Source organism: Talpa europaea, assembly GCF_964194135.1.
Source record: "Talpa europaea genome assembly, chromosome: X".
Taxonomy (NCBI): Eukaryota; Metazoa; Chordata; class Mammalia; order Eulipotyphla; family Talpidae; genus Talpa; species Talpa europaea.
The window spans coordinates 56,924,201-56,937,552 of record NC_140081.1 but is presented as its reverse complement, the minus strand read 5'-3'; the positions used below and the strand labels follow the sequence as shown (position 1 = coordinate 56,937,552).

General features: G+C 37.4%; 1 pseudogene across 1 annotated transcript; it reads left to right on the top strand.

Annotated features, from left to right (window-relative positions):
* The first annotated feature begins 1,516 nt into the window (after nucleotides 1-1,516).
* Nucleotides 1,517-11,451, top strand: LOC311187592 (putative elongation factor 1-alpha-like 3; annotated as a pseudogene). Its single transcript has 3 exons — nucleotides 1,517-1,554; nucleotides 9,923-10,785; nucleotides 11,097-11,451. The product of its transcript is annotated as a putative elongation factor 1-alpha-like 3 (transcript).
* The last annotated feature ends 1,901 nt before the right edge of the window (nucleotides 11,452-13,352 follow it).

The following is a 13,352-nucleotide window of genomic DNA, read 5'->3' as shown; positions in this document are numbered from 1 at the left end:
TGTTACATCTTATAGATATCTATAAGGTCAGATGCGTTTAAAATTCAACATGAAAAGAGATAGTAGCAAAGTTTGTGAATTCTTTAGCAAGTCAGACTAACATAATTCAGGATTATCTTTACAGCAGCTATTTAAAAATAGACAATCTGTAGAACTACTGAATATGTGAGACTGGTAATGTTGTTTTTGCCAGCTCATTAATGTGAAGGAGATATGCCATCAGAACAAATTTGTAAATCATGTGACCATAAGACTAAAGATTATTAAACATAATTATAGAAAAATGGAATCAAATAAAATTAAAAATGATAATCAACACCTAGACAGAAGGATACCAAGTAATGGTAAATTCAACTTGTTACATACAGAAAAATAAAAAAAAACTTTTACAAATTACCAACCTAAATTCATTTTTAAGGTCATAATGATATGATACAAAAATATTTCATTACTTTGGAGCATCTTTATTATACATAGTAAAGAACAAGAAGCACAACTGGGCCTCCCTGGTGGCGTAAGGGGTTAAGACACAGCATGTGAGGCTGGCTGCAGCCTCTGCAGCATGAGTTGGATCCCTGACCTGCAGGTAGCAACCTACATGGCACAGCAGACCTCTCCTGACTCACTTACTGCTCCCCTCAGCAGTGTACTTTGCTCGATCTGCCTGTTCTGTTCCCCACTCTGTCTCTGGTGAGTCCTCTCATCACCCACACACCTCTGGCCTATACCCCGGCTCTTGTATGCATAAATAAATAAATCTTTAAAAATAAAGAAGCACAGCTAATGAGCACAAAATCCCTCATACTAAGAAAGACACACAATTCAATAGACCAATTATTTTTTAGATGGATTTCAGAAATATTATAATTTATTAAAATTGAAATTGCATAATAATATAGCTGCAATGCTTCCCATGTGGCAAACAGTGTTTTGTATGTTTTGTATGTATTGATTAATTTTTACAACAGGTTGATGAGGTACATATTATTTTAGAAGTGAAGAAACATGCACAGAAAGTTAGTTTACCAGGGTCTCATGTAGACATTATGGCTACAATCTTCACAGTTGACCATTATATTGCACGCCCACTGTATGGCTAGATAACTAATTGAAAAAAAATGTTGTTTTATATCTTTCTATATCACTGAATTACATCTGAAATTAGAAGATGCTCCAATGATATTTTTTTTCTATATGACTGGTAGCCAAGAGTGGAAACTGCATTCCCAATGATTACTGGTCTAGCTATAAATGTGATACTTAGATTACATATAAAACAATTTCTGGACTTCAGCATGCTGTTATTTGGTTAAACCTTATCCTCTTCTTCCTAATGGAATTTTATACCATTCATAACCCAATTATACATCACCTAGAATCAGTAGTTACATTGGAAAATATGAGAGCATGCATCACTCAGTTTGCTGCTGCCAATCACACTTTTTCAGATTCAATAAACCATGTGTTTTCTCTTAGATGCTAGAATAAGTCCTTTATTTTCAATTTGCCCGTTAGAATGGATTTTAAAAAGCATACTCCCAAGAATATCTCCAGGTATAGATTTATTATGTTGACACTAAAAGCAGAGTCTAGGAAAGTTTGTGAGGGTGGTGACTGGATCTTCTTTATGATTTTCTAAATTCTGATTGCAATACCAAAAATATAGTGGGGGCTCAGCAAATACCAGTTAGTAATCTGATATTTGGCATATTTGATTACAAAACTTTGTTCTCATTTTGAAAACACCACTGAAATGGAAAGCACAGTTGGCCAATAAGGTCAAAAGTGTTACGTATGCTTTCCAGACAATATTTGAAGAGCACCTAAGCCTAGTATATTCCATTATACTTGGTTGATTCCCCTTTTTTCCTTCTTCCATCATGTATGTAACAAGAGTATAATATAGAGGACAAAGACACAGTTTATCCAACTTCAAATTCAGACTATGCTTCTTAACAGCTCTTGAACAAGCTATTTATTTGTGTCTCCATTTCCTGAAATGTGAACGACAAAAGTACTCTCATCCCCTGGGTTGTTGTGAGTATTAAATAATATTTCAAAAATCCTTAACAGAAGCCTGGCCTAGTAAAGTCTCAATCAATGTTACTATAATTATTACTATCATGTGTGGGTAGGGATGGTTTGCATACATACGCACAAGGGTGACCCAGACTTCTTACCCCATTAGGGAAGATACACCATGGTTCTCAAAGGGATATAACATGGTGTCCTCAAGGAGATGCACAGTGCCAAATGTATACATCAGTGAATAGGAATGGGGGAGTATACAAAGAGGCTGTTTGCAGCATTCTTGATTATCTGTAAAGAAAGCATAATGTAGTGGAAAAATAGCATAAGCAGACTCATGTTAAAATGCAAGTTATGAAACTCACAGGTTGATATGATGCTGACAAATCATTTCAATTATTTAAGCTTCAGTTAATGGAAGGGAGTAATATCTACTTCCACAAAGTGTGAGCCCGATACAACATATGCTAAATACCTACTACATGCTCAGCCTGTAGTGGTGCTCAGGGAATGTCTGATCACTTTTCTTCCTTTCCTGCATAACTGGAGTTGTCCACTGACATATTTCATCTCCAGCCAGCTAGAAGTGAGGATTGTTGACTCTGTAAGACATATATCTTCTTTTCTTTCCTCACTGTCAATATTTCCTAGCCCACTGAACAGAAAGTGGAAAATCAGTGAATAATTTCTTTACCCACATAAGAAGTCAGGAAAGCATAACTCTATCTCATTATTAGAGTTGAAAAACTACAAGTCCAGAGCTGCTTGTGAATTAAAGCCATTTCATAATCTCCTGCTGTTATCAATTCCCCAACCTTGGCAAGCATTCCACTCAGAGGCTAAGAAAAAAGGATAAAAATAAAACTCTTGTGTCCTTTTGAACAGCAAGGAGCAGGCAGTAGCCTAAAAGAAATAAACTGTTCTTTCACTCTATGAAAATTTTTAAAAAAGACTTATACAAGGGACAAAAATGTCAAATAATATTAAACCAAACTATAGAGTTAAACCCAAAGGGAAACGTTTCATCTAAATTACTGCACTTCCCCCTAGCAATCAGAGATTTTCTTCATGGTCATTGCTAATGATGTTAATCAAAAGAAGAAAGCAATTTGAAAGCACATTGGAAAAAATTGTCTGTGTCTGTGTGTGTATGTGTGTTTGGAATCTCACTACATTTTAGGCATTAGGTTCTATAGGGGGAGGATTTCATGTTCTACAAAGCAAGTCTTTTTTTTTAATCTTTAAAGAAATGTGAAAGGAGAAATATTGCCTTTATGGTAAAGAAGAATACCTTTTTATCTAAAGATAGTCAAAGAACATTTTGTCCTTTATAACTGATATTTAGACACTTTTATCCTTTTCTCAAAAGAACTTTTGAACTAGTGGAATATAAAGTTAAAGTTGAGCTACAGGTTTAATGGAAACTGAGTGATGTGGTCAGGAGTTGATATTACATTATGCAGGCAGTTGTGTCTGATCACCTAGAAAAAATGTGTCTATAGAATTTTTTTACAAAGATACATTTCTGCTGCTTTCCAAAACACTATTGCTTTATTGATATTTTAAATTCTAGAATCAAAGAATAAAATAGCTACTAACATAGCTTCTCCACCCCCTCTCTTCCTACAATTAAATGACTTCACTGTCCTTTCAGAATATAATCATAACAATAAAAAAATTACTAGATTGAAATTAAGCATTCCAGAAGGATACAGAAAGAAATGCCCCCCATTCATAGGAAAACAACTCTATGTTCACCAATATGGGTGGCAGTAGGGAGGTAAATTCCTAACATTAAGTAGGCTAAGTTTCTACAAGTTGAGCTATAATGCCATTATATTTGTTTATTTATAATTGAGTCAATATTTGGATACCCTCAGCAGGTATTGCCGCTATAAGTGCAACCGCCATCAATTCACTCATAATCCACCATCACAGTTACTGTGCTTCCTTCACTCTTAGTTCTAGCCCCTTCTTCATCCCTTCCCTTAACCCCTTCCTTATGTTCCAGTTCTACAGTGAGCTGTCAAGGGTTAGTTTTTAAGCTTTTCTTTATCTGATTTTGAATTTAGTTACTTTATATCCTACATATTAGTGACACCATCCAGTATTTAGCTTTTTCTTGATTTATTTCACTTAATTATCCTTTCAAGCTCCGTCCATGTTGCTATAAATGACGTGAGTTTATCTTTTTTTTTTTTAAAGATTTATTTTATTTATACAAGAACCGGGTACAGGCCAGATGCGCAGGAGGGTGAGAGGATTCACCAGAGACAGAGCGGGGAACAGAACAGGCAGACTGATGAAATATACTGCTGAGGGGAGCAGCAGGAGAGACAGGAGAGGTCTGCTCACCATGTGGGTTGCTCCAAGGCCGGCGGGATAGAACCCATTCTGCAGAGGCTGTGGAGAGCTTCACAGTGCTGCGCTCAACCGTCTGAGCCACCAGGGAGGCCCAGCATGAGTTTATCTTTTTTGATTGCTGAGTAATATTTTATTGTATATATATATATATATATATATACAATGGTATATTGTGTGTGTATATATATATATATATATATATGGTGTGTATATGGTGTATACACACACACACACACAAACCACAATTTAACCACATCTTCTTGATTCACTCATCTATTTGGGGGCACTTAGGTTGTTTCCATAGTTTAGCTATTGTAAATAGCACTGTAATAAACATGGGAGTGCAAGTTCCTTTCAAATTAGTGTTTTCAAATTTTTCGGGTAGATGACTAGGAGTGGAATTACTGGGTCAAATGGCAGATCCATGTTTAATGCTGTGAGATGTCTCCAAACTGCTTTCTATAAGGCTAGGCCAGTTTGCATTCCCATCAACAGTGTAGAAGTGCTCCCTTTCCCCACAGCATCACCAAAACTTGCTGTTTCTGGTCTTTTTGACAGAGACCATTCTCACAAGTGTAAGATGGTATCTCATTCTGGTCTTCATTTGTAATGTCACAAATTTTGGAAAAATATTTCCATTTAAGAACAAATGGTTGATGAAGATAAATAATTTCCATACAACATTTTCCTCCAAAATTATGACTCCTTTTACATCATGTTCTCATTGCATTTAAAATAAGGTCTTATTCATTTGAAGTAAGATCTTAAGACATTCTTATGTAATCCATGCATTACTTACTTTTCCATTTTATATCTTAACCACTTATCCCTTGCCCACTATGTCCCACTCACACTGCTCTTCTGTTTCAAGAACACATCAAACTGATCTTGCCTCAGAATCTTTGTGCTTTCTGCTCCATTTACCAGGAATTTTCACCCCACTTTTCCTCATTCAGAATTCAGGTCAAATATCACTTCTACAAAAAAGCCATCCCTAACAGTGTTGTTTAAAATAACCACCATCTCATGTCCATCTCATTGTCTGCCCCATTATTTTACTTCTATTTCTAAAATTCTTACCAAATAACTGTGGGGTAAAAGAATATTTCAGGGCCTCCCCTAGTGGCGCAGGCAGCTGAGTGCCACACTGTGAAGCTGTCCGCAGCCTCTGCAGCATTGGTTCGATCCCTGCCGGCCAGCGAGGGTCCCACATGGCGCAGCAGACCTCTCCTGTCATGCCCGCTGCTCCCCTCAGCAGTGTATTTCTCGTCAGTCTGCCTGTTCTGACGCTCTGTCTCTGGTGAATCCTCTCACTCTCCTGTGCATCTGGCCTGTACCCCTGTTCTTATATAAATAAATAAATAAATCTTTTTAAAAAAAGAATATTTCATATATTAATTCTCTAAATACCTTCACTTTCAGGTTACTCTGTGGAGGCCTCAGATTAATGCAGAATGTGCATTAGGTTAAGAAGAACAGTGGAAAGTCAATAATTTGTATGCTCCTAAATTTCAGAATATATAATATCAAAGAGAAATATAATCCAGATCACTAGCTTAGTTTTTTAAACTCACATCCAATAGCTCTGATGACAAAAACTCTTCATTAAGATTTATTTATGTATGCATGCAAGAGCTGGGGTACAGGCCAGAGGTGGGGGTGGTGAGAGGATTCACCCAAGACAGAGTGGGGAGAAGATCAGGCAGACTGACTGAAATACACTGCTGAGGGGAGCAGTGGGCTAGACAGGGGAGGTCTGTTGTGCCATATGGGTCACTTTCCTGCCTGGCCAGGGATCAAACTCGTGCTGCAGAGGCTGCAGATAGCTTCACAGTGCTGTGCTTAACCCCTTGTGCCACCAGGGAGGTCCCTCTTTCATAATTAACAAGAACCATCTTCCTTTGAGTGTAGGAAAGGAAGAATAAATGAAAGTAAGCATCACCCTCCCCTGAGAAATGCCTTACCTGTCAGATTTCAGTGATCCTGCATCTTCTGACTATTTACAAGTCAAATTATACTGGATGGACAGAAGACATAGTCTCTGCAACTAAATGGCTGGTGAGTTTGAACAAATCACTTTAATCTGTTATATGGGAATGAGAGTTTCTATCTTGTTTAACTCACAAACTTACTATGAACTTCAAAATAAATAGTGTTTATAAAATACTTCATGCTGTTTATCACATGGAAATGTAATTGTGATTTTTAGAAAAGATTTACATTTTCTCAAAAGAAGAACCAGCATAATATTTGAGAATTTCTTGAAAAAAATTGTCTCAGTTGGCTATTGATATTCAAATCCAGTCAAGATTTCACTCAGTCATATCTTTAATACCCTCTTTAGATGCATCTAGACATATATAATAATCATTTTGCATTAGTAGCAACAAATTGGAACTGATTCCACTGTGTAAAGCAGACCATATCTTCCTCAGCTAGGATTATGGTGGATTCAAAAATTAAATGACAGTATTAGCAATGAAGGATACCAAGCAGTTGAACAGTCAGTCTCACAACAAGGAAGGACTGTGTGGTATGATTGAGGAGGCCATGAGGACTTTGAAAATACCTTCACCAGACTACCACATGGCCCTAAATTTTCACCATTAGAAGCACTCTTCATGTATCTGAGTACATTTCAATTTGGTAGAGGCATTCATTATCTTCAGAGACTAATATATCTGTTTAACACACTCCAACCTATTGCCATTTAGTGAAAGATTCTAATGAATTTTTGAAGAAACAGGAAATAGAGGATTAGGTAAATTTTGCTGGGGTAAAATGGTCAGGAACATGATATTCTAATTTGAACATTTGAGGCTTTATTATTTTTTTTTTATTTCATTTTCCCCCCTCTACATTTATTTATTTATTTTCTTATATCATTGTTCATTTTTGTACAGTAATTTGTTTCTTCTCTCAGGTGTAGTCCCTGTAGTTCTCCTACCACCACAGCACCTGGAAACATCACCATAGTCCCTTGTGCTCCTCCCCCTCCCATTTTGACCCCTCTCCCTCCCCCCTTCTTTGCAGCAAGGCAGGAGGGAAGGAGCAAAGGAGAGGAGACATACATCTGAGGCCTAAAATGGGCCCTAAGCAGCCAAGACACAGCAAAAATAATTTGTTTTTTTAATATTTATTTCTTTTTGCATACAAGAGCCGGGTGCAGGCCAGAGGGGTGTGTGTGTGTGTGTGTGTGTGTGTGTGTGTGTGTGTGTGTGTGTGAAAGGATTCACCAGAGACAGAGTGGGGAGCAGAACAGGCAGATCTACTGAAATCCACTGCTGAGAGGAGCAGGGGCTAGACAGGAGAGGTCTACTGTGCCATGAGGGTCAACTCCCTGGCTGGGGATTGAACTTGTGCTGCAGAGGCTGAAGATAGCTTCATAATGCTGCGACTTAACCCCTTGCGCCACCAAGAAGGCTCAGCAAAGAGTATTTGAAAGGGAAATGGAAAGTCAGTTTTTCAATGCCAATGGTAGAAATACAAAAATAGCACTCTACCCAAACTATAACATAGCTGCAGTTCAATTCAACTACAAGTTAATGAAAACGGAAAAGGTTCTTGAGACTCTTTTGCTTTATCAAGTTATCGTCCTATTTATACACAGACACTATTTTAACTAGGTCACCAACACAATGTAATTGTCCCCAGTTGTGTTTGATAGTTATGAGTATATCTTTTTGTCTTTTGCTAAGGATTCTTGGTAATGTCTACATCCATGAATTATGGATACTTCCAATTAAATAAGAAAGAAAAGTTATAGTATAAATCCTATTGATCCAAATGTCTCTTAACCATTAAAGCAATGAACCAAATGTAATTTATAATAATCTGACTGTAATTTCATACCAATTGTTTTTCTTCAAAATAATTTTTTTCTACATAAGCTAACCTCAAGATGACCTACTTATGATTAAAAATTCAAACTTAAGTGTCTAATGAGGGTATAATTCCCCCAAGCTTCAAGATTTTCTGGCAAGAAAATTACAAAGAGCAAAGGTCTTTTTCTGTAACTGATATAAAAACTTGGTTCAACACTGCAGAGCTTCTCAGAGTAACTACACTTTGTTATTCAACAATATTTCAAATAATTTATGTCATAAACTATCATTACTTTTCATTTGTTAGCTTAGGGTATTACAGAGGTTTTAGTAATGAATATAGGTGATTTTGAGCATAGGTAATGATCAATCAAAGATAAAAATTAATAGATAATAGATTTCTATTATAGAAATAATTTATATTGAAAGCTCATTCCCAAGACTATAATAATAGAGAGGTGACTGATGTATACTCATATAACCATTTTTTTTCCATTGGCAAAGGGCAGATTTATAAGCCTGACAATGCAACAATAATAGGAAAGAACTCGATGAGAGACAAGACTGTTTTCCTATTGGCACAATCTAGAACTCGAAATCATGTCTGTTTGTTTTTTCTCATGTAGAGTCAGAGTCCGTTCTTTGTTAATGATAATTTTTCCTTCTTAATGATATTTATATTTGGTCACATAGAATTTAAATTGTTTTTCCATGAGTTTCTAAGTCTCATGACTCAAAACAGTGAGTACTGATACTTTGTGAAGGGGAAGAGAGACTAAGGGAAGTAAGTATATGCTGATAGGAAAACATCTCCAAGATATTGATAACAAATATTATTATTTTTAAAAGCAATGCACACAATAATAGGTTTACCATTATGCCATTCTCATGAATAACATATATGTATGCGGGTGCATATCCTGGGATATGTATAGAATTTAAAAAAAAATTAATTTATCTCTGCATAAAAGAACTGGGGTGCAGGACAGAGGTGTGGGGGTGAGAGTATTCACCAGAGACAGAGTGGGGAGCAGAACAGGCAGATTGACTGAAATATACTGTTGAGGGGAGCAGCAGGTGAGGCTATTGGTGATAGCACTTGGAATTTAACCCCTTTGCCACCAGGGAGGCCCTTAAAGTAATTTTTAAAGGATACATTAAAAAATGCCAATGAGGGGCCTCCCTGGTGGTGCAAGGGGTTAAGAGCAACCTATGAAGCTATCAGCAGCCACTGCAGCAGTTCAACCACTGCAGAGTTCAATCTCCAGCCAAGCAGCTATGCACATGGAGCAGCAGACCTCTCCTGCCTTGCCTGCTGCTCCCCTCAGCAGTGTGTATCATTCAATCTGCCTGTTCTGTTCCCTCACTCTGTCTCTGGTGAATCCTCTCACCCCCACACCTCTGGCCTGTACCCCAGTTCTTATATGCATAAATAAATAAATCTTTAAAAAAATAAAAATATCAATGACTATACCTACAGAGTATGCTGAGATTCCTAATTTTCATTTTATTTCTTACTATACGATTTGAATTTCAAATAATGTACATATATGACTTCATTATTTTTTTAATTAAAAGACAAATCTTTCAGAACAGTATAAACAGAATGATGTCAGTTTTAAAAAAGAAAAATAAAAGAAAGTTCTTTCTATTTTCATAAGGAAATGCCTGGAATTTTTCACAACGGATTTGTCACCAAAACACAGGTATCATGAAAGCCACAGCTCAATTAAATCAAGTTGGGAAAGGCAAAAACTCCTATCAACATTGAGAGGCAAGACTCCTCTTGCCTCTTGCCAACATGTCATTGCATACGTTGATTCCAGCAAGTTTAACACTACTGGTCATCTGATCTATGAATGTGGTATCGACAAAAGAACGATTGAAAATTTTGAGAAGGAGGCTGCTGAGATGGGAATTGCTCCTTCAAGTGTGCCCGGGTCTTGGATAAACTGGAAACTGAACATGAGTGTGGTATCACCATCTCTCTCTCTCTCTCTTTGGAAATTCAAGGCCAGTGAATGTTATGACTATCATAGATGTCCCAGGACACAGAGACTTTATCAAAATCATGCTTACAGGCACATCTCAGGTGACTGTGCCGTCCTGAGTATGGCTGCTGGTGTTGGCGAATTTGAAATCGGTATCTCAAAGAATAGGTATGAGCATTTCCTTATGAGCATTTCCTTCTGCCTTATACATTGGATATAAAACAGCTAATTGTTGGTGTTAATAAAATGGATTCGATTGAGCCACCCTACAGCCAGAAGAGACACAAGGAAATTAATAAGGAAGCCTACGCCTACAGTAAGAAAATTGACTACAAGACTGACACAGTAGCATTTGGACTTCAAGTTGAGACTGGTGTTGTAAAACCTGCTATGATGGTCACCTTTGCCCCAGTCAATTTTACCACTGAAGTAAAATCTGTTGAAATGCACCATGGAGCTCTGAGTAAAGCTCTTCCTGGGAACAATGTGGGCTTCAAAGTCAAGAAAGTTTCCGTCAAAGGCAGAATGTGGCTGGTGACAGCAAAAATAACCCACCAGGGCCTCCCTCGTGGCACAGGGTTTAGGTTTCAGCACTGTCAAGCTATGAAACTATCAAGCTATCAAGCTATCATCAGCCGCTGTCACATGAGTTCGATCCCTGGCCAGGGAGGTGATCCGCATGTACAGCAGACCTCTCCTATCTTGCCCGCTGCTTCCCTCAGCAGTGTATTTCAGTAGGTCTGCCTGTTCTGCTCCCCGCTTTATCTCTGGTGAATCCTCTCATCCCCCGCACCTCTGGCCTGCACCCCAGTTTTTATATGCATGGATAAATTAAATGAATCTTTTAAAAAAAGACCCACCAATAAAAGCTGCTGGCTTGTGAGCTCAGGTGCTTATTCTTAACCATCCTGCCAAATCAGCACTGGATATGCATCTGTACTGGATTGCCACATGGTTCATCTTGCTTGCCAAGTTTGCTTAGCTAAAGGAGATTGATCGTGATTCTGGGAAATAGCTGGAAGATGGCCCCAAATTCTTGAAATCTGGTCATGCTGCCATAATTCATATGGTTCCTGGCAAGCCTGTGCGTGTTGAGAGCATCTCCAACGCTCCTCTTCTGGGCCATTTTGCTGTTCGTGACATGAGGCAGACAGTTGCTGTGGGTGTCATCAAAGCAGTGGGCAAGTAGGCAGCTGGAGCTGGCAGTCACCAAGCCTCCCCAGAAAGCTCAGAAGGCTAAATGAATATTATCCCCAATACCTGCCACCCCAGTCTTGATCAGTGGTGTAAGAAGTTTCAGAAATGTTTATCGCAATTGGCCATTTAAGCCTAATAGTAAAAGACTGGTTAATGACAAACAACAATGCATCTTAAAACCTTCAGAAGGAAAGGAGTATGTTTTGTGGACTATTTGGCTTCTTTTGTGTGGCAGTTTTATTAGTTTTTGTTTTCTGGGTGGGGATTTCTCTTTGTTTGTTTGTTTTTTCCTCCACCCTAAGGGACAGAATCATCTGTATAGTGTTAAAAGCTATGGAAGAAAGCTTTTGATGGGAACATGTTAGGACATATTAGTAGAGTAACAGTTTATATGTAAGCTCATCAGACATAATGGTAAAGTCCATGTGTTCCTTATAAAAATGTATTTGTAGTTACATCATATTGAGTAAATTTGTTGATATCATGTCCAAAAAAGAAAAAGAAAATTCCTGGAACGGTATTCTCCAATATGCAACCAGCAGCCATCTTGTAGGAGGTTTTTTGTGTGATTTTAGCATTTTCTTATTGCCTATTTCTGTTTCCTATATTTTTACATATATATGTATTCTCTCTCACACACACACACGCATATATATATAATTTGTGTGAAATGTTATAGCAAAATATACTATGATACCGGATTATACTCAAAGAACTCATTTTGATATAAAATCCTAATTGTAATTCCAAATTAATATTGTTTATATCAGAATTATCTGAGTATTGGTGAACATAAAAAATGATCTTGTCACTACAGAGGTGTTTAGAGAGGTCTTACCTTCATCCCCAGAAAGTAACAGCAACGAAGATGCGAAAACTTCAAATTTATTTATCTATCTATTTATCTATCTATCTATCTATCTATCTATTTATTTAATTTCCCAATGGATGTTTGATTGATATTTGTACATAAGAATTCAGATCCTATGCAAAAATATTCCTCCTCAATCAACATGCTCAGTGACTGCAAATGGGATGAGGAGTCTCTCTCTTTCTTTTGGCTTGATAGATAGTATTCAAACTTTTAATGTATAGGTGAATAAATCATTACTTTTATGGCCTCCACCAAGCCACCCTTGCCCATACCCCATCTTCCTCCATGCCCATCCCCCCCACCCTTTCACCTATTCCCTTTGGTAACCATTATCTTCTTTTTGCTATGTTCAAATTTTTATTTATTTTTTGTTGTTGTCATGAAATTGTTGGGTGTTTATGTTCTGCAGATGAGTTAATCCATCCAAAATCCATCTTTCACTTTTTGGCTTATTTCACTCAACATAATCACCTCAAGGTCCATCCATTTTATGTCATATGCCACCACTTCATCCTTCTCAGCTGTATGATAGACCATCGAATATGTACTCCACTTTCTCTATCCATTCCCCTGTTGAAGGGAATTAGGGATGGGTCCATGATTTGGCAACTGTGAGCAGTGTTGCTACGTACATAGTTGTACGTGTTTTTATGTTAAAATTTTCATGTTATTTGGATAGACACCTAATGGTGGTATTGCAGGCTCAAATGGGATATCCATTTTTATTTTCTTGAGACATCTCCATACCATTTCCCACAGGAGCTTTTCCAGTTTGCATTCCCACCAACTGTGAGGATGAGAGTTCCTTTTTCAATGCAACCTCACCAACATGTGTATATTGTGTTCTTTTCATATGGGCCATTCTCACAAGATGAGATGGCATGTCAGTGTGGTTTTAATTTGCATTTCCCTTATAATAAGTGATATTGAAAATTTGTGCTATGTCTATAGGCCATCTGAATGCCTTCTTCAGAGAATTGTCTATTGAGTTCCTTTGCCCATATTTTAATTGGATCATTTGTTTCTTTGTTGTTGGATTATGTAGGTCCTTTGTAAATTTTGGAGATTCACCCC